Raw genomic sequence first — 23,889 nt, forward strand, 5'->3', positions numbered from 1 at the left:
TTAAAAATATATAAAATTATATTTATAAAATTACTATATATTATTTTAAGAAATGTTATTTATTAGCGCCAGATTTTATTTTGTATTATTTCACTTTTCTGTGAATGTTAGCTGGAATTATAGATAATAGCATTATTCTTTTATTCAAAGAAAGAAATTAAATTTTAAAATTAAATTAATTAAATTAATTTTAGAATTAAATTAATTGAAAAGAAATTCGCGAAACGAATGCAATTTTGTTCACAATAAATTTTTATAATCAATTTTATAATATTGATGTTACCATATCAAGTATTGATGTGTCGATTACTTTGAATCAAATTTTATAACGATAACGGATTTTCAACTTCAAATTTAATGATAAAATTTTTTAATCTTATACTAATATTTTATAAAATTTTACTATGTCTAATAATTGCATTAATTCTAATAATTGACATCTATAAATAATTGACATCTATATAAATAATCCTATAAATTTTCAATATTAACTTAAGTAATAAAGCAACTTAAAAACAAGGAATAATAATTTAATTAAGTTTATTAAAATCAAACTTGCATGTCTTGAAACTTTCTTACCAAGCTGTATAACACGTTATCAAAATTTAAATACACACGATTTAGATATTCAAATTTTAAAAGAGATAATTTAGTTGTGCATTGATTAATTTCAAATAAAATCATTTAACAGCCATGATCAGCATTAACATCACAAGCTAAGCTTTATTCGAGAAAGAAGAAGTACTGAGATTTCTTTTGAGTTTAAAAGTATAATGGCGTCTATGGTCGCTAACAGACCATCAGATTCATAGCACACACGTAAAACGCCCACGTGGAAGGAGAGAATGAAGAACATTATGGTGTACCTTAAATTAAATCGAGACCCGTGGCAACGCGATGGCGTAATACCATCCACAGTATCTCGTAAAGTATTATCGCGATCGACAAAGTAATCTCGGAACGAGAAACGGGAGGAACTTCCGGTTAAATTGTGTTCGACGTTTCCCTGAATGACTTGAATATGCGAGATACATCTAATCCTGCTTCATCCTTACATCCAATAAAATCGATAAGCTCTTTATTTTCTCTAATTAATTAGATTCGAAAGCGTCTGGAAATTCGACTTCACTTTCCAACTTGAAGGCAGTTTCACACATCATCCCATCGAGTGGTGAAGATGACATTAGCTGAAATATTCTTGTGCTCGATTAAATTTTCTTGTCGGCTCAAGATTTTTCTTAATAACGAGCTGATAATAGCTCGGAATAAACAGGTGATCTTTGATACATCAAGTAGTCCGAGGGATCGAAAGACGAAACCGATATCGCGATCTGCCAAGGTCCAGCCGAGGGACTCCGGGACCAATCGATAAGGTCCGTTCACGTTGACCACAAATCAAGACGCAGACTTGAAGGGGGTCCGACGCGACGGCCATTAAAGCTCGTTCTCCATAAAATATTTTATCCGCCCCGCGGATCGATTTGAAATCCGTAGAGCGCGCACTTGGCTGATCCGACCGTGGCCTTTTTCGGCGCACCAAATTCATAAATAATGGCTAAAGACCGACGGACACGGGGCACCCTCGTGTATCACGGTCCGGATTTTTAGTCTTTAGACCTTTTAAGGTTTTTGCGCGTTCGCGAGCGCGTTCCAGACTTGTCTTTATAACCCCGCCGCGACTGGAGCCTCCCTCGAAGACGGAGATTATTCGCGATCGATCAGCAGTGTCGCGAAAACACGTATTCCGAAACGCACTTTAACGCTTGTTCCGCCACCTGCGCTAACACTCGAGGCTCCGAGCATTCCTCGACTTGGAGTCTCGTTTTCACAAAAAGGCTCAATCGCGCGATTCCACCAGTCGTTTATCCAAACAACTGTCAAGTGACTTGAGCAAACACCGGCGAATAAATCACGGGATATTGCGGTTCGCATTGAATGGAATTGTGTAAAAACCTTCATGTACACTCAAATACATCGTACAGCTGATCGGTTTAGCGCGATTAGGTTTTCCGTGAGTTCCTGATACGTGAAAAGTTCCGACTTTATTTAAGAGCGAATACACCACCTCCCTTTCTCAGATCACTCCTCCGAGAAAATTTGCAACTTATTGCATAATCTTGCACGTAACTTACGTAACTTAATACGACGTTGTTAAATATACTTTCCGTGACGACCTCCATTTCAAAGGTTACGATTCCTCGCCTCTCATTGAAATTCCAGCCATATGTTTGACTTTCCAGTACCTGGTGTTTGTCGTCGCTACGTTTGTATTCTTCATAGTCCTGGTAGTGTCGGGGCCCCGTCTTCTCAATCCGGTCGCCGAGAACAAGTAGAATAAGTAAAGATAACGGGAACAATGACCGACACAGATGATAGCTATTCCTTTCGAGGTCTCTTACAAACTCATGATCGTCTCGCGAGACACGTTCCATATTCTATTGTGCGTGCGAGCGCTATGTCAAGACAATCTTTTCCGCGCTCTTTTCACGCGCGTTATATCTCATCTCGGGAATCCCGGGCCTCAAAACCTGGGCCGCATTCATAGACCGCACTTTGACCGTTTCTTTTCTCTAGGCGCTCGCATTCGTCGATTCGTTTCGGTCCAGCTCGGTGAACCGCGCTTGAAATACCGGCGCATTATTTTAAGGAACCGAAAGTCATCGCCATAAAGCGAAACCTAATCCGACGTGAAACGTTTTCTCCAGCGAGTTTTGTCATGCGATTGCTTGACGTTTCTCTTCGATTTACATGATATTTTTTTCAAGCGCGATTCACGTAACAATTTTTCGGCGCTTTTAAAGAGATTCTGTTGGTTGAAAAAGAAGTTTTGGGTTAAAGGATATGCGTCTTATGGAAGCAGAAGTATTTGCATTTATATGAATTATTTTTTTGTTATTTATACATAATTTCAAAATAATTTTTACAAATTTGATATAAAAAATGATATTTAAATTTTGCAAAAAATGAAGATATTTTAAATTATTAGCGATTTAAAGTTAAAAGGCTTAGGTGATGTAATATTTGATTATATAATGCTGTAATATTACAGCAATGTTGCAGCAACATTACAGCAATATTGTTGTAATATTGTTGAAATATTGCTGTAATGTTGCCGCAACATTGCTGTAATGTTACAACAATGTTCTGTGCTGTATGGGAGAGCATTTCAATTTAAAAAAATTTTTGAAAAATATATTCTTACATAATTTATATAATAATATATTCTTATATTTTAAAAAAGTTATTTATAGCACATAATATGCACAGTATAAAAAAAACTAAACATGTTTTTTCGGAATAAATAAACGTGTCTTGTTTCGCTGTTTGTCAATAACATTCCAATTATAAAGTTTGCTTACTCCACTCGCCGATCTCTCGGGAATTATTGACGCAAGTGGAACCTTGAATGTAACGACATTACAACCGTAATGTATCCAATCTTTGCCCACTTACTCCCCTTTAATCATAATACAAAATTTTTTTCTTCGAAGGAAACTGCACTTTGAGATCCTCGTTGGGCTTCCCTCCGAAAATCCGAAACTGGTTTCCAGAGATTGAGAGGGATAAGAGCGAGATTTCCAGAGCCACCTCGAGAAACTGTCCGAGCTTTCGCCATGGTAACGTTACTCGTCCGAAAGCTGTCGGTAGGTTCTTCAGGTCGTGCCGCGCGGTAATCCTATACGTCTTAAGAAACTGGTTTCCGCACGACGTGTTGCGGGTAGCGCGCAAAACAAATTAATAACAAGAACATCATAACCGCGGCTCCAAGGCTGCCCCGAGACGCTCACGAGCCGCAGCTGCTATACCGGGTGAGCCGGCTCCATTGTTGTTCTCAGAACTACATCTTTCCGCGGGCTGAGAGAGAGAGACAGAGAGAGAGAGAGAGAGAGAGAGAGAGAGAGAGAGAGAAAGAGAGAGAACTCGAAGATGTCGAAGCGCGGTTCGAAATGGCTTCTCGATTCATTGTTCCTTCGCGAATGCGATTGCTTCGCGAGAATACAATGTAAAACCGTGCTCGCTCTTATTGAAATGAGAAAGTTAAACAAGTAGCGAAAGTTCTTGAGAACAAATAAATCCTATATTGATTCATGTATACATGTGGCACAACAAAGTTGCGATCTCTCTAAAAAACATGGTGGAATATTTTATTTAATAAAATATAAAAATTCAAAAAATGTAATAAAATTAAAAATTTAATAAAATAAAAATAATAATGAAAATAATATAAAATAAGAATATAAATAAAAATAAAATAAAAATAAAATAAAAATAAAGTAATAATAAAATAAAAATAAAATAAAAATAAAGTAATAATAAAATGACAATAAAATAAAATAAAAAACAATAAAATAAAAATAATTAATATAAAAAAATACCAGTTTAATATATTTCGATTATTATTTAACAAAAATCATTCGCGTGCTCCAATAATTCCGAGCAACACTGTAATATTCGCAGTATGATGTATGTAATGTCACACATGCTTGCGAACGCGCTTTGTTAGCTTCATTAAGTTGATTCATTAAGTGTTGTTACATTGGACGCGAGAGGGAAAAGGAGAAAGGATCTCGGCGAGAGGAGAAACAACTGTCGCATTGTGCGATGGAGTAACTCGCAATATGTCCTCCGATTATCGATACATTGCTACCAGGTCACGTAACCCGCCTATCCCATATTACATAGCACAGCGACTTATTTATGCACTCCCCTATGCACACCTCTCGAGCATTGATCGCTCGAAACGTGCACGAAACCTTAAGGCGATCGGGGGTGGAAAACGACGGTGATAAACCTGTATTTTCTGCGATTGCGTTTGTCCCGTGGCATCTGATTTTTATGCATGCATCAATGCATTCATATTATTTTTACAAAAAACAAAAAAGAAACACGCTTATTATAGAGCGTGTGCATATCCATCATGCCACTTGTGGATAGAATTTTTTTTACTGAAAATAAAATTTGATTTTTTTCCTATGAGAATCAGATAGATAGATTTAAGATTTATCTCGCAGTACTTTCAGCGTAGCTCGTGTATATATATATATATATATATATATATATATATATATAATTGGCAAATTAATTAACCGTTTCTTTTATCTTCGAATAAACTACAGGTATTAGGGAAAACTGTAATTGAATGTTTCGTATTATTTAAGATTTTCATGCATAATTTGATTAATAATCTGCCGATCATTACGAAATGTATTCAGCGACAAGAATGAGCGAGATTAAATGGACGGGCGTTTTAATTACTGCGCTTCGTATATTCATTAAGAGATTTCAGCCAGGTCATCGCTTCGATACGTCAATCGTATCTCTTCGTAGAATCGATTATGCTCCTAAAACGAGATCTGCGAAGAAATCGCTATCACGCCCCGTGCCAGATTGGCTTTTACCGCGCCGTTACTTCAAATTCGATCTCTCGTTCGATCTTCGAAGGCCGATGGTGGTCCAACACAAGTAAGGGCAGGTCGATCGGTACTTTTCAGGACAACAATGGCTGACTCATCCGATATTGTATCTACTTGATGCATGGTCCACGGGGAATATTAACTGCAGGACTATTATCGCGATCAGACGTCGATTCACTCGCGAGGGAGTGCATGTAACGATCGCTGATTTACTTACGTTCTCAAACTTACTTGCGCGTTCGCCACTTACGTATAATTGTCTAATTGAACGGAAAAATTACCGTGAGAAAACTGAAGAGAGAATGAATCGCAAAAGTCTCGTATTATGTACGAAGCAATTTTTGCGATACAAATTTTGGCAAATAATGATGCTTACTCGGATGCTTACTTGAATCGATCATTTATCATCAGATGAAATGCCCATATTTATTAGATTGTCCAAAATCAATCAATTTAAATTGCATTTATTTATGCAGCACGTTTTTCGATTTCTGATTCGTCAAAACGGAGAAGATATTCAAGGCAATGATTATATAACAAATATTTCCGTAAGCTTGTAATAAGTTATATTCACTATTTTTTGTTTATGACGTATTTTAATTAATATTTAAATATTAATTGTCATAATATTATGCAAATACATGAATTTCCCTAACTTATGATGATATAAAAGATGAAAAACAGTTGACGTATAAAAAACATGCTATTATATAAAGATTTATTCAAGGCTGGTGTAAGACAAATTTTTATTATTCCAAATATGGCAGGAGATATAAGAAAAATTATTCAAAAATTGTACAATAAAATGTTTTTACATAGTAAACGGTAATATGTTTCGATGTTTTTTCCATATTACCGCAGTAAAAAGATAATATTCTCACGATTATCACGAGCGCATTATGTAAATGTTGACTCCTAACATATATTATACATACAGTATTTCGAAGATGGACATCGATAACCGATAAAAATGGCCATCGTGACGAGTCTGTAACGTTTCTTCCGCGAAGAACACACAAAAAGCACCGGTTTGCATTTTAAATTAATTACTTTGTAGACTAGAGAAACCGTCCGAAGTATCGGAATAAAATGGCGCGGGAAACGATGTCCTGCCACTTGGGGAACCGATAGTTCTCGAGGGATATTTGCATGTGACATGACCGCAGAATGCGGCACCGATCGTCTCTCGACATCGATTCCTTTTTGCTCTCGCCCTCCCGCGGACCTTTTTAAAGCCATTTTTATCTTCCTTTGATCCGAAACAAGATAACGCATGCGTTTACGCGAAAGTGGGGATTATGGCATGATATAATGATGTGGAATAATGAACGAGAAATAATCATCCGTGGCGAGGCATCTTCGTTAATTATTCTAATTAGAGGCGAACCGACGTGGCCTCTAAACGATCCATGGAAACATCGGTGATGCCCACATGTAGGCGATCGATTGAAAAAAAGTCGGCAAATATATAATATCCCCTCACCCTCAGTACTTATAGAATATATATAGAATATATATTTAATGCTTTAATTAGTCTTAATATTTTACTTTTCATCTTGTCATTACAATAAATGCAATTTTTTATCTTTTATATTATATATTTAAATATATATAAAATATTATATTTATAATAATATATATAATATATATTATTAAAAGTCGCAAAAAAAATTATATAACTAATTAAATAATTCAGTGTTAAATATATTAACGCAAGAAATAAGTGCAGCTTTTTATGAATTGGTAGAGATAATAAGATAATTTTTTCATATTTTATTAACTGTACAAAATTAAATTTTCATTTTACGTTATAGAAATTATAATTTTAATTTTTAATTATAATTTTGCGCAAAATCTTTAACAAATAAATGTAATTTAATATATAGCAATAATAGAAACATTTTCTCCACAATTCTCAGTCTTTTCGCAAGTCTGCAAAATGGCTATTGTATTTTATAATACATAACTGAGTTCCGCGAATGTGTAAAAGAATGTTAAGTGGTCCCGAACTAAAACTCCTGCGGGATAACCATGCCGATAATTCTCCGAGATCCTCCTGAGATCTTTCCTTTTCACCGAGGCCGGGGTCGCGATAAGCCAGTATATTGAAGAAGAAAAAGAGGAAAAAGATGAAGACGAAGAGAAGAAGAATGAGAGAAAGCAGCGTCATGGCGCATGCGGCGATTCAACCGCGATAACTTTAACGCGCGTGGAATGTCGGACTTGCCGAGTAGGCAATTATAACTCCGCATCTCGATCTCTGAAAACCGATGCACTTTACGAGAGAGAAAGAACCGGCAAGAGAGAATGGATCCCGGCGGTGCTCTTTACGAGAAAGACGAGAGATGGGCGCTCGAGCTATTCTCATCGATTGCGATGATTGCCAATCGATATCGATCTCGATATCGAATGACTCGAGAAGTCGGACGAAAATAAAGCTATTATATATGAATATTTTGTTTAATGATCCTGTTGGCATTTTTCAATTATGATTTAATCGCATGCAATTTTTTTTAAATTCTACGAAATCGCACTGAAAAAGCATTTCTATGTTTCTAATTTTCCACAAAAAAGATCGAAATCAAATTGGGTGGAAAAGTTATTCTCTAATTTTATCATTTTTTATTGTATTATTATTTATAATTTTTCTAACTCTCTAATTTTATTATTTATTATTATTTATAATTTTACTAATTTTATAATTTTATAACTTATAATTTTTATTATTAATCATTTAAATTAAATTGTAATAAAAAAATTGTAATAAATTAAATTAAATTATAATTTATTATTTATAATTTTACCGTTTATTGAGCCACTTCGTGTATACATTTAGTGATAGAATACGAGAGCGCGAAGATGAGCTCTCTCGTATACGAGAAATCGACAGGATCCATTAGCGGGAAGAGATAGCAAGGACGTCGAAGGAGGCACTGACCGAAACGAACCCGATGGAATATTTTATTCCCGGCTTTATGAGAGAGAATGAGATAAAGGTGCACCGCCGGAGGTCCTTACGGCCGCCGATTACCGTTAACGTCCAATCGAGATGCCTTCAGATTCTTCTAAAATCTCCCTAAACACTTGGAGGTACGATTCTCAGGGATGTATTCCGCAACGTGCTAAAGCGGGTGCTAGGAAGCAGCGAAACGCGCATCGTTTAACGAAAAATACGCGCCACGAATGCCCCTTGCACTCCTTGAATCCTTGTGAGAACGCGACATATATTCGTGCATGATGCGAGTGTAGGTGATCATGGGAGAGAGAAAGTGCAATAAATTGTTTTATTAATCCGAGAGGATGACTGGTCTTCTGACGGAAACTAATGTGACCGAACTTGCTGCGAAAATGGATGGCTAATATAAATGGTGAAGCGTGTTTCTGGCTTCATTAAAATAATAAATAATAAACCCGACAATTAAAAAAAATACGATATTATTTTTAGTTGATCTATTTAAATAATAAAAATTATAGAATTTCATTTATATGTGTGTAATTAAATAGAGTTTAGACTAAAACCGTCTAAAATAATCCGAATGCGCAGATTGTTAGCATTTCATTTCCAAGTATTATCAAATTTATGCTTTTTTTTCCTCTCTTTTCTCGCTAATAATCAATTAGATTAAATTGAATTAAGCACACGCACCTGAATTATCCATACTAATTTTTTCCTCTTCTTTATTTCAGGTAAGTTCGTGGGTCAAGTTCTACCTGGGCCGACCTCAGGGGCAAATAATGCATCCGACTCGACAGATAAGCATCAGAGGGTTCGTTAGTGATCGAGGGCCCGAAAGATATCTAAGGCTAAAGATACAATAGTCGGTGGTCACTTTTTGGGAAAGAGGGTGGCAACCATTATACGTTGAACACGCGTAACGACATGAGCGAATGCAAGCGTAACCATTTTCTTTGGTGTGCTGAGAGGCTGTTAGATCGAGAGGGTAGATTAACGAATGGATACACATGTCGAACTGAGATTGACATTGAGTTCTTGTTGGTGAACTATCTTGACTGCGTCTCCCAGATGGGAAAATTCATACTTTAGAAATTCTGGTGTACATAATTTGTAAGCCTTTGCTGCTGAGAAATATCGTTTTCCAGAAAAAATCCTCTTTAAATAGGTTTTATTATTATTGAGGTTTACATTAACGAGATAATATAATTAAAATGATGATTTTTAATTACAGGTAGCGAGATTAATTGATTCAAAGCTAAAACATTTTTTTTTAATCCTTTTTTTTATCTCCTTCAAATACTATCAAGAATCTGTAGATAAAATAAAATGAGATGGATCTAAAACATCCTGTACTTAGAATGTCACAATAAAAATGCTCATCGCTGTCAATTATTTCCAACTGCACGATCTTACATGTATATTTATTCCAATGCGAGTTCTGGGTCAGATTATTTTTTAGAATGGCGTCTGGTAAATCTAGCACAGCATCTAACGCATACCATATACTATATGCATCGTATAATATATGATTGTACACATGCTGCGTGATACAACGATTGGCGGTTATGCAAATATACAAGATTGTCCGCTGCTCGTGCGCCTCCGTTTATTTATTGTTCCCGTCGTGAAGTATAATCTGCTGTCCTTTTTCTTTTTTTCGGCACGGCAAGCCGATAGATTTACCGAGCAGATTAGGAACCCGGGTCGCAAAACTCGGGTTGACAGGGCGCATCTTGGCCGCGCGTTTTACAAGTTGTTTTACAACTCGAGACTTGCCAGGGAGAACTACCGTTCTTTGTTCCAAGAACGAAGAGTTGATTTCTTTGATCTTCCTTGACATCGATGCTCTTGCGGTTTTTTTTAAGTGCTTTCGAGGACAATCTGCATGTCTGCTCCGAAAAAATTAAGCATATTTTTATTTTATTCGCGTCGATTATTAAATAAATTAAAGACAGATGTTTTGTTTTTAATATGAAACAAAGAAGAACGAAATATTCTGATATATGCATATTCAGTGATTTAAAAATATATTTTTATGAAATATAAAGTTTTTAAGATTTCGTAGATATTAATTTCTTTTAAAAAGATTTAATATAAATAATCCATATATTATTGATAGGACAGAAACATAAAAGTAATAAAATAGTGTTGCATTAAAAGAAACACATTACATTAATTTTTTTATCATTAATACTTTTTCATTAATACTTTTAGCTTTTACTATTTATTTAACTTTCGATTTTATTCTTCCTCTTCTCGAGCTGAATAAACCGTTTTATGCAATCAGATCATTAGTATCACAATTAACAGATTACACGTGTTACATAAATGCCGGTACTAACTTTGATATTTATAATCGAATGCGGCGCCGGACCAGTGCTACTGGTAATACTGGATTTTCTAGAATATTATAATCTGGTTATACGCGCGTGTATCATGGGATTTTTCAGAATCCGTGTATAATATTAAATATTCATAAAAGTGGATTATTCGCCGATAGGGGACCGCTTTTACTCGAGAATTTTTGGAAAAAATAGTCGGACATAAAAATCGACCGTGATATTATTTCGACGATTTAAAAATTATTTCGATATCCATGCGCTCTGTTTATCCCTTTCACATAATTATTATAATTTTAAATATTACAGCTCCGAATATTTTTTTTCAATATATCATAATTAATATGATATTAATAAATTCAATATATCATAATTATCCCTTTCACATAATTATTATAATTATGTGAAAGGGATAATTATGATATATTGAATTTATTAATATCATATTAATTATGATATATTGAAAAAAAATATTCGGAGCTGTAATATTTAAAATTTAACATTAAATTTATGTGTATATTTAAATTATTAAACTTAAATTGTCAATTTGAAAGAAACAAAGGATTTTGGAAAAAAGTCTTTCAAAAAAATAATTGATATAATAATATAGTTGACCATTAATTCGATTAATTTGCGGATTTCGTGCGGAAAACGAGCGATTTCACGCTTTCGTAAACGTGATGTAAACGTGACGAAACATTATGGCATGAATATGTACAATTTCGAGATCATTTATACCAGACGCCATTTCTACAACGAGAATCTTTCGTAGGACCACTTGGGATTTACGATTCGGCGAACAATCGCCTCAATTATCAAGCTCACTCGTAGCAACATTGTTTACAACGACTCAGACCCGTAAGTATTTTATTTATCTACGGGTCTATCCGGCGACGGCTTTATAGCCGGTCCACACGACGAGTCTGTGAACAAAGTTTACGCACGACGCAAACGCGCACAAAGCGCTCGTTCTCCTCGGAGAATAATTCTTCATTAATCCTCGGAGCGAGGTTCCTTCCGCGAAGGAACGCCAATAATATTCACCGATGTTCGCAAGGAGATATTTTTAATCATGTACAATTGTAATAATCATATTAAAAAATTAACCATGGACGAATAACTGCATAATGCATTCTATAATAAATTTTTCAAGCTTTTTCACAATTTTGAAATATATTGCAAATGCTGTAATAATGAAGTATTCCCACTTTCTTTATATATCTGAAAGTTTTAAATCATTTCCTATAGTTTGTCATATCTGTATTATTTAAAATATTACAATCTTGAAACATTATTCGACCAAGGTTAAGTGAAATAATTTAAAATACGATCCCCGATCGCGCGAGTTCACGGAAGAGGATACCGAGGAGAGATAAATCCTAAGGCACGCGTTTCAAGATCCTTCCTCAAATTGTTGATAAACGGTCCGTCCGCTGGAAGGACGAATTCTCAGGACCTCATCTCGACCCTTCGCCCGAGATTCTTCGCCGGGATTATGGCTGTCGTCGGTAAGAAAAGAAGTCGAAAGTACGGGGAGGATGCGCTGCATCCCTTTCAAAATCCTCGTCCTATTCCTCCCGTTGCCTAGTTCCTTGCCAATGGCGGACTCTTTTGTTTCCCGCCATCGAGCCTCAGTCGAGATTCTATCTCATGTAAATAATTATCGTGGAATAACAGATGCTGCTTTTGCTGGATTTCTCCCTCCTCTTTCTCTCGTTTTCCAGCAAGAAAAGGAAGAGGGAGCGTAGAAGCCCCGGAGAGAAATTTTCGTTTTATCCGAGAATCCTGTTTACATCTTCGGGACCGCATACCGGCCGCACGCACAGAAATGTCCAAGATTCTTTGGAATGGAAAAAAGAATAATGGAAGAAATATATCGACTTGTTATGCGCACACGGCAATGAGGATCCTGCGTGCTTCCCACAACGAGTTCTTGTCTTAATTAAGGCAACGGCAATTTTTATATTGTGCCGACGCAGGCACAATAACGATTAACAAGGATACGATAAAACCGCGAATCGAATAATAATTTCCCAGCGAACGAGCGCGAAATAAATATTATAGCCCCCAAGCACGCTCTTTGAGGGAGGATCAATTAGATTATAATTACAATTATAAATCAATTTTTTATACATTCTTTTAATGCGAAAAAATCCTCTTCGATGAATTCAAGGCGATTATTTTAGGTTAAATAGTTAAATGGAAGCGATGTATTTGTGAACGTATTATATTTTAGATTGTTTACAGATTTCTTTGCAGAAAAAGGGACGAAGATCTCTGCCACGCATGAGTAAATTGATATACATTTGTTTAATAAATAGTATTTCTTTAATATTTTTTAAAATTTATTTTTTGTTTTTCAATATTTTTTAATTATTTTAAAATATTATATTTAATAGAAGAATATGAAGAATCTCATTCGAATTTATTGCTTCAGCAATTATTAATACATTAGCTGTAATCTTCATATCTTCAATTATTAAGCATTAGCGTAATCTTTCTATTAGTCGCGAATAAATGTAATATAAATGTAATATAGATAATATAATTTATTTATTTTTAATAATAAGTTCGATATGCAGGCATTTAAAATTTGAGATAAATAATGTTCGTGCGATGTTATCGTGAGAGAATAATCAAATTATTTTATGTTTACATCTCTCAAACTGATATCTATCAGTTCGCGAAGTACTCTGAGTATCGCGTAATTTTCTGTCGTATTTCTCGTTTATTACGTTTGTCGCGTTGCGAGATCTGTCATAAAGATTACATGGCAAACGTTACAGTCGATATCTCGCTATTGCCTTTGACGAGCATAATGTCACCCCGGAGGAACAATTTGGAGCACTTTACTCGCGACACACGTTCGCCGCCTGTGGGTCCTGTGCACGTCATGCATGGCAGAGATGTAATTTATTCTCAGGATTGGTGCCGCAGACACCGGACAGGAGACACATTCGAGTTACATGATTGGTGCTCAACATTGACTGAGTTGCACGCAGCATAAATAAATAGCCGACTGGTGAGTAATGCGCTTTAACATTTATAAAGTATGACGCAATAATTAAATGAAAATTTTAGAAATTAATTTTAGAAATTAATTTTATAATTAATTTTAGAAATTAATTTTAAGGAGATATAAAGATATGTTGAACTTAATTGTGCGATAATTTTATATCTCTCATGCTTGTGTATTTTTATTGAAGATTATAAGAAATATAGGGAAAAATAGATTTTGCGAAGAAAGGCAAAGGATTCATTTTGATTTATATTAAACGAAGTATTCGAACATATTAAATTCATGGAATACATCTCGGTGACATCGTTTTGTTTATTTAACACGACTCATCGTACGCAAATATCTACAAATCTCGTGACGGATAATAATGACGGATCTGTTGTTTTATTACCGCGACAGTTCGAAAGCTCGCTCGGCTAATGGCTCGGGCGAACGGTAATGGCCAGCTTGTTGCAAGCTTCGTTACTTCTCGTTCCTTCAGGCACCTCCGTCTTCTTGTTCCTCTCTTGTTCGATAGGGCGGGTCACGGAACGATAGTCCTGACCGGGAATAATCGTCATTATCCGTGAGAGAGATCAAGTCCGGCCCGAAACCCGGTCAGACTTTTCTCTCGAGAGGCGCACCCCTGCGGGCTACGAGAGGTGTCCTTCGTCCTTTAATTCGCACTCTATCCGGACCCGCATCTCTCTCTTTCTCTCGACGCGCGCCAAGAAAGCGAAACCGCAGCACCCGCAGCGGTGTCGTAATTAACGGCCTATAATAACGAATGATAATTTATCGCGCTGGCGTGCGGTTACTCGATAAGCTTCGAGTGCGCCGATAATTTAAGCTAGATCTCGATCGCTCGGAGGGACACCAGGGCGCTCCCGCTAACCTGTCTTGTTGCGTATTCTTATCCAGGTTATATAATAGTTTACGAACGTGTATAATACATGTCATGTTTTAATCGCTCGCTCAATCATGAGAATGATATTTTCAAAATTCTCAAGACCGTCAGATGGGAGATGAAAAATGTAATACACGTTCACGATGAGTTTGAAGTAATTATTTACATTATAATTTTATGTATATAATTTATTTATTGCTATCAAGAATTAATATTAATATAATATAAGTAATATTAATATAATATAATAATTAATATTATTATAATATTAATATAATAATGTTATTATAATATAATATATTATTATATTAATATTAATATTAATTATATTTTATATTAATATAATAATATATTATATTATAATAATATATATTATAATATATTATATTATTTAAATAATATTAATATAATAGTTTTTTTATTTTATTTCTTATGTATTTGATTGAAAATAACGCATCGAGAGTTAATTCCTTTAACTTATGGGGGATAAGGTTAATAATTAGGTATTTAATGGGGTATTAATTAGGTTAATAATTAGGTATTTTTATATAAATAGATAGAGTTGAAAATCTGATAATTATGAGAATTTCTCGTATGGAGAAATTTTGAAAAAGTAGATTTCATTTGCCTTCTGAGAGCCTTTCATATTTAATTTTGAATGCGCACTTTGTATCAATGTGTAAATTACCTGGCAATTTCTCTGTTACATTCCTTGCTAACAGCGCATTTAATTATCATATTATTATCTTTGCGAGGCATTTTAAAATTATGAGGGATCTTTCTTTTCTTTATTTGAATATCTGTCTTCACAAGCGATCAATTTCGCGTCCGAGTTAGCTTCTCTACCTACGAAATTACAAGCATCAAACAGCACCACGTCAAATGGCGAATGTAATAAATCGAGGCCATTCCTCTTCCTGGCCAATGTCCTGTTCGCTTGGTGCCGGCTGACCGATGGTTTCGCCGCTTTCCGGGAATGTTATCGAGGAAGGTGCGAATCGACACGCAAACTAGACTCCAGGCACTTGAAACAAATGAAGGATGAAGGGACGGGGAGGAAGAAGGAAGCAGAATCGCGGAGGAACAAGAGGAACATTTACGGGGAACGGCAGCATGCGAAGTCCTTGTCTTGGTGCGATAGCACTCGGCCTCTTACCGCGAACCGTTACGAAGAGCTCGGTAATTATCGTCGTGCCCGAGAGCTAACAATGCTGCTGACTGTCGAAGTCCCCGCGGCTCGCGAAGCGCGAAGATTAGCCGACGACCGCTAAAAGGCGGCCGCAGACCTGGAAGCAGACCCCTCTGACCAGCTCGACGTGCGAAAGCGCGGATAGTTCGAGCACGCACCGCGTTTCCTCGAAGGAAGGTGGAGAATGAGACGTCCTTGCTGCGAGAACGAAACGAGAAGAGAAACGTTGAGCGCGAAATATCCCATGATTTTGTCTTCCGCGACACAATACATGTTCGTCCAGGTAGATCTTTGTGACTCGCGTTCGCACGCTACTTCGAGAATGCTGTTACCTGCAATACAATGTTCCGTCAGTGCCGCATTAACGCTCGTAATGACAAATTCCTTGGACAATTTCAAGTCCATTTTTTAGAATTTTATTCATCTCAGAAATAGACTTGATTTTCTAAAAAATTTTCGTAAAATTTTTATTTAAGATACTTGGACCTTTAATTAAAATTATTAAGATCTATACTAATTAAATACTTATTAAATTAAATTAAATACTAATTAAAAATATATATTTAATATAAAAATATATATTTAATATTAAAAATATATATTTAATATTAATAATTGAAAAATATTAGAAAAAATAAGTATATTACATATCATATATGCCCACATATTAAGGATAAAAGCAAAAATAAATATATATTTTTTAATGCTGTAAGAATAGAAATAAAGTTCCGTTAATTCCAAATAATTTTTTTTAAATTTTGGATGTATAATAATGTATATTAAAAATCTATATTAAAATGTATATTAAAAATAATATTAATATATATTAAAAATAATACATTGAAATATTTAACTCTAAAAATTATGAAAAATCATAAAAGGTGAAAAATTCCTACATCATTTTAACGAAAAAGAATGTATCCTTCAAAAATCTCATCTTTTTACAGATATGATAAAAATAAAATAGTATGAAATCTATATCTCTCGATAAAAATATTTACAGAATTGATTAGTTAAAAGATTTTTATATATAATTTAAAATAGATTCCCAAACATAATATTGATAGATACTTAAGTGATAAAGTGATGTAGGAAAAACAACATATATTTTATGCTACCCAAATACAAAACATTACGCAATGTTTGCTCACTTCTGGTATTGTTTGCCATCAGACAGTCGTGGACATTAAAAGTGTCACGTTTCATTATTTTGCATCCAACCTCTTCATAACAAATGATAAATAAAGCAAGGTAAGCCGAGCAATGTGGAGCTGACACGATCTCTCATCGCTCTTGTACAGAATTTGCAATTTTAATGCCTGGTCAGAGATCTCTATATGTCGCGCACACGGCGGAGGTAACTTCGGTGTGCAAGGATACCTGTAACTCGATAGGATAATAACGCGAGACTGATGCAGTCATGCAAATCAGCATTCAAAAGACACCGGATCCCGTACTACAAATCTTGCAACGATTGAAGGAGGCAAGCCACCTATACTATACGAAAGAAATGATAACGCAACGAAACAGATTACATAGGCAGGATGTGCATACGATATATTACATAAATAACAATAAGAGGAACAGGTAAAAATGAACACATGCGCGTTCTTAATTTCCAGATTTTGCTGTAAATTTAAAGGAACATCAAAAGCAATTAATTATCAAGAGTAATTGGCAATCATGATTAATTATTTAATTTAATTTTTTATTTAATTAAATAAATGTAATAAATATAATAAATAAATTTATTATTAAATATAATAAATAAATTTATTATTAAATAAATTTAATAAATATAATAAATCAATTTATTATTAAATAAATTTAATAAATATTTTGAGCTGCATATAATATTCATAAAATTGTCGTATTCTTTATGTAATTACTAGCAATATTGAGTGTACATTATAAATTAAAAAAAAGTACTAATTGTGTACATTATTGTGTTAATTATTCTACATAAACGTTTAAATTTCCTGTTTTTATTTTTCATATATTTCGTGCGCAAAAATGTAACAATGCACAAAATGTAAATATTGCCTATCTAATTTTAAGATTGTTTATTAAACGACAATTAAACGTATGACTGCGCATTTCGAACGCTTAATTGACATACACTTAACGTTTCAAAGAAACGGCATATTTGGGCAGAGTTTAAATTGCAAATTCTACGAAAGGTCCAACATCGCGCTCACATGAGTCTCACGTATCGCTTGTGTCGCCGCAACCGCAGTAGATTACGCACGCTTTGCGTGCGCCAGCTCCTTCCCCCTTCGCGCGCATTTATTACTATTAATCAAGTAGACAAATTGTAAATAAAGGCGCCTTATTAAGATAATAACGATACTGGAAGCGATTCGGTTAAACGAAGGAGATGCCATTCTTTCGTCATCCATTTTAATTCCGACGCTAACGCGCCTGTAACGACTGCCATTACATATTTGTAAGCGTTACATCACACTTGACGATCTATAATTACATTAAAATATATGCGGAACCTCGTTAGAGCGCCAACGGGATATTAGCGGAATGAAAATTGGAAGTACATTCGAGTTGTATCGTTTGTTCTTCGGTTCAATTTGTCGCGCATATACGCCACCCTCCATGTTTACGAGAGCGCTTATATAATATTTGAACATGTGACTCTTTCTTTCTCGCTCTCTTGCGACGGAGAACCAACGAAAGTCACCGTGGACAGCCATGGTTAAGCGATCACGGTATGTTTGTTTTTTCCATCTGGCACGACACATAGATACGCATACGAATATACGTATATATTGGACGGGACGACGTGTGGCGCAGTAATTTTCTCGTGCATGACGGACCTCCGCTGTTAGAGATCGGGCTGTATACGTGGTCCTGATACGATACGGCTCGCGAGTCGTAAAGCAATCGGTATTATTCCTACGGCGGTATGACGGTAGTTGCGTTATATTGACATTCCATTTCTGTGGTTACGACCGGCGCCGTTCGCTGCATCCGTATTTTTTGAATTCCTCCTCCGCGCCGGGGTCTTTTATCATCGCAGCCCCGACGTGCTGCTCGTTAAGCGTGTTACATTCGATATAGCTAGTCATTTAATCAGCAATCACACACGAAATGCCTCTGTGTCAGCAGCACGTCATGCATAACTTATTAATTGTCAAGAGAAAATATCCCAAAAATTAATAGTAGCCTAAAGAATACGGCAATTCTATGACACGCAGGAATATTTATTACATTTATTAATTATATAAAACGAATTTTTTAAATTAAATTAATTAAATAAAATAATTAATTGAATTTAAATTATTTGAATATAATTAAATTTTCATTATTAATTAAATTATTTTACTTCTTACTAAATAAAATATTTAATAAATAAATTGATATTGAATATGAATGAACAATTAAATAATGTTGAAAAATGATTAGACGATAATAAAATAAAAATTAAAATAATTAGAGGTGTTAATAAAATATTTGAAAAGTGATAATAAAATATTTGAAAATTTCGAAATAACGTTTGTATAATTGGTATAAGTGAGTCTTGAGAAAAAATCGATATAATTGTATATCCGCTTAATCTCATTCGAGCAGTATTTGATAAGCTTGTTTATAGTATTCAGTTTACTAAACGTAGAAAAGCGTAGCACTTATGTGGCAAACAGCGGGAGCAGGCGCGCGCTATCAGGAAGGAACAACGCGATTTGCAATATTTGATTTGAACATATGCCTGGAAATATTGATAACGTTCGCGAGATAAAACGTCGTCCAAACGAGAACCGCGATTGGCGCAATACTCGATACGAATGCAATAACCGTTGTAGATAATCGAATTGCACACGCAGTTGCGTTATCGTCGGATATACAACATTACTTCAAAGGGCAATCGTTATAAATAATATACATAGTATACATAGTATATACATATAACACATGTAACAACATATTTATTAAATCATCGTCATAATGGAGAAAAATTTGGTAAAATATATAAAATTAATAATTAAATTAATAATTCCAATAAATCCAATAATTAAATTAATATTCATCGTCATCAGAAGCACATTTTATTTTTATTTATAAAGTATAGAATTGATAATTAAAATGTAAAAGTTCGTGAGAATTCTTCTCGAATAATTTGAGGTGCCTTGTTTCTCTAACAATGTGAATAATAGAGTAAAGAGAATAATTAATTTTTTTAATGGAAACAGCGACACGCACGCGAAAGAAATAGGAAAAATTACGTTTTAATACATTAGCAAAGTCTTGTGTAATTTATAAACGTATCTTGGCAATAATTTTAACAAAACATTGTATATGCCTTATATAAATTCTGTGGTTTAAATAAAGCGATGGGGAGATATTTTATTTATCATTATTTAATTTGGAAAATTAAGATTTCCAAATTAATTTTTCTTAACGATCTCTTGTAATATTTTATACACAAAAAAAGTATTTTAAAAACCTCTTAAGAGGTTCACAAAAACATTTTAAATCTCTTTTAAAAGTCGTATATATGTCATGTATTTTTATGTTCTTTATATCACACACATATCTGATAACGAGTCAAACATTAATCAATCCAAGATTCGATATCGTTTTACGGGATGGGCAGTCGAAATAAATCGTCGCCGCCGCGAAAGAAATCGCTCGATCTCTGTATTTAAGTGTCACCAAGTTTGAGAGTTTGCGTCTGTGATTAAACCGGCTCCGTCGTCACGTTATCTCGACGAGGCATTTTATCACGATCAAATATTGATACGATTGCATTGCATGAGCGTCGTCGAGTCGAAGAGAAATAGAGAGTATCGAACATTTGTCATCTCCCCATAATTTCACGATGTCCATAAACCATAGCGTGGAGAGTCCTCCGCATCTTTGCGTTCTCCTAGCCATTCTTCAATTTTGCCTCGTGCCGCTCATGATGGACGTTTTCTCGCGTGAGCATCCGTGATAAAACTCATGGGCGGCTTCATAGACATCATGAAGGAATATGCGACGTATCCGCTTCTATAAATTTTCAAATAAAAAAAAATAAACTTTTAGATTTGACTAGTCTTTATCATTAACATATTTTTGTCTAGTGTATTCAAGTTATTATCAGATGATTTTATGAAAATAGAATTTTAGCAAATAAGTGCTGAAAAGACAAGGATCCTGGTAACGCCTATGGCGTCAGCTTCTGCAACCCATTCCTTCTTCTTTGAGAGATAGCGCGTGCGAGATATTCGTTTCATGAACTGCAACGGCGATGAAGTCGCATGCAGGCCTGTGCAGATAGACTCGCGAGGGAAAACGACGAAGGAAAAAACCGCTGCAAGAATGATGGAGAGGATGTATGTCGTGTAATCGCGTATATACGGTCGCGCACGAGCGTATATATCGGGTGATCTAAGATTTGTAGCAAAACATTCCGTCATAACAGTAAAATATTGATAAATGATAGCGTGATAAACATCTTAAAATAAGATTTGTTATAAATAGATTTATTATCAATAGATGGATTATGATTATATATAATGATTTAAAATTAATTAATATCAGAATGTTAGGTTAGGTTAGCAAATCAGCAATTTAGCATTGTGAAAATTTGCTAAAATTAGATTTTTTCTTTAATACTATCTCGTATTTTTTTAAAAATATTAAATTACTAATTTTTTTTACATGATTATGTTTAATAAATATTAATTTTTTTATTTATACGAATAGAACAGGCTTATTATCGTGTTCTTCTATTTTGCTCAATGAGATTCTCAAATCAAAAATGTAGTATAATTTTCATCACCATCTAAATTATTTGGCAGACTATTTCTTTCATTTATGAAATATCTAACGTAATACTTTATTATCCTGCCCTATAAACGCACATTCCGTGTAGAAGATACGTAGGCCAGGATGCGAAAAATTTTTGCACCACATAAAATCCTCCGAGTATCTCCCACAATATTTTAGCCGAGGAATGAGAAAGAATCGCAATCAAGAGAGTAATATACATATCATATGAGACGCGACCGTTGCCTTGAGCACCCTATATATGCGACGTGTTTTATCCACTGGATATACGGCAAGCAACCAGCGATAAGGCACGGCTAAACCCGCCCAATCAGCTATGTTTCACGGTGCCCGCGACATTACCACTTTATATCGCCTATCGTTCTCCATATATATTTGCTCGTTCCACGTGCGTGCAACGCTGTCGCCGCTTACACATTCATATATATACACGCACACACATACGACATGTCTTTGCGATCGTGTGGGTGCGCACACTTTCGCCTGGGATATGTGCACGGGTGTGTAAAACGTAAACACCGGGGGTGGGTGGGAGGGAAAGGAACCGATATCGACGCGACGTGCTTCTGCTTTATGCCCTCGCTGATTCCTAGACGTCGATCTTTACGAGAGTCGCTCCGCCAGAAATTTTATTCTCGTCGCGATGCTCCCGAGAGGATTATTGTATCGGCGATCATCATTGTTACATGGCACGGATCTCCCGACGACGATGGTTGCGAACATACGATGAAATAAACTGAAAGTGAGAGATGGTCGAGGTAAAGAGCAGTCGAGTTGAACGATACTTACGTCAAAAGCTCAATTTCAATGCATACGCGAAGGATGTGTACGATGAAGCAATTATATTTGTATATTTTTAGAAGAATATGAATATATTGATGTACATTATTCTTTTAAGAAAATTTAATAAGCTTTAAAATTTTTTATTTTTCCCCTCCAAAAATGGAGGTTAAAATTAGATTTTTATTTTTTTCTCAAATTTGGAACAAGTTAAAGAAATGAAATTAGGTGGATATTTTCTACTAGTAAACAGGTTATTTATTAATATTTTTTTCAGCCTCTCGTATTGTTATAAGAGGATGAAACTATCAACTCTTATTCAATTTTTTATTAGAACTTTTTAATATTTATATGAAAAACCCCTATTATTTTCGACGAAGAATCGTCTCCTAAAATTTTTCGCACTTCCTAAGAAACACCCTGTATATATTAATATATATTAAAATAATTTTACATATTATTTTTGTATATTAATTAATTTTCATAAGTAATTATACCGAAAAACATGTATACGTCGCGATAAAAAGAAGATCACGTATTAATATTACATCATGTCTACTTACGATGTATGTAATCATACCTTATTCAATTATCACAATCTTATGAAGGCAGAGCGGGTTAATTACGTTGGGTGCGGCTCGCATGCAACAGTTCAAATTATCAAATTAGCAATTAGTGTAGCGATAAATAACTACACTCTTTCTTATAAACAAAGAACATAGCAACGTATTCTTCGACACTCCCATTTCACTAAATTTTTCCTGCAATTGCGAGCGATAAATCTCGTTCAGTGCTCGTCTGATATATCGGCCGGGATCACAAGAGAGCATCTGTCAGTTTCATTAAAATCGAATTACGATTTCGTAACCTCTCCCTCCCTCTCTCTTCATCTCCTCTCCATTAATGATTAATCGCACGAGACGTCCATAGTAAAGAGCGTGTTGAAACCGCGCTGACGGTGAGAATGGGTGCCACATGTGGCAGGGACAATCGTAAAAATGGCGGAGAGTGTTGCCTAATCCGACGCGTTTTCCCGTCGCGATTGTACGCCTATGCAAGGACCACGGAATCGAGTCCTGCGTGGGCGATCTCGACTAGACAGACACCGCTCGGCTGGCTGGGGCACCTCTCGCGTTGAGTCAGCGATTCCTGACATAATAGCGAATCTCGCGTCGCGTCTCGCCAAGTCTTCCAGCACCGTGTCCATCAACTCGGGTAGCACCGTTAGCCTGTTGCAACCGCGGTAGCAACGACAAGATTCACGCGGCCGTGACATAACGTAGGAAGCGTTCCGACTGCCGTAAAGCCGTTTTAATGGCGCGTATCCACCAAATGATACAGAGCCAATCCGTGTCTGAACCGTGTCTGAATTCTGAAGTTTAAAGCCTACGGCTTATCGAGGTGCTCCATTAGGAGCTAAGGGAGTTCATCTTCTTGAAATTCATTTACGAAAATTAAAATAATCGCGATAATTTAAAGCTAACTGTCGGGGAGAAAATTCGTGTCTAGCTTTCGTCAAAGGACC

At 35.2% G+C, this 23,889-nt stretch overlaps 1 protein-coding gene across 2 annotated transcripts in view; it reads left to right on the forward strand.

Annotated features, from left to right (window-relative positions):
• LOC105257833 (epidermal growth factor receptor) overlaps nucleotides 1-23,889 on the forward strand; it is a 157,584-nt gene that overhangs the window by 55,745 nt on the left and 77,950 nt on the right. Inside the window, exon 1 of one of the 2 annotated variants that reach the window (XM_025407248.1) lies at nucleotides 13,496-13,731. The exons of the other annotated variant lie outside the window; for it this stretch is intronic. The gene's annotated coding sequence lies outside the window, so the exon portion shown is untranslated. Of the gene's footprint in view, nucleotides 1-13,495; nucleotides 13,732-23,889 lie in introns of those variants that run through there. 2 annotated transcript variants of the gene reach the window in all.

Source organism: Camponotus floridanus, unplaced genomic scaffold, assembly GCF_003227725.1.
Source record: "Camponotus floridanus strain SB8 unplaced genomic scaffold, Cflo_v7.5 scaffold17, whole genome shotgun sequence".
Taxonomy (NCBI): domain Eukaryota; kingdom Metazoa; phylum Arthropoda; class Insecta; order Hymenoptera; family Formicidae; genus Camponotus; species Camponotus floridanus.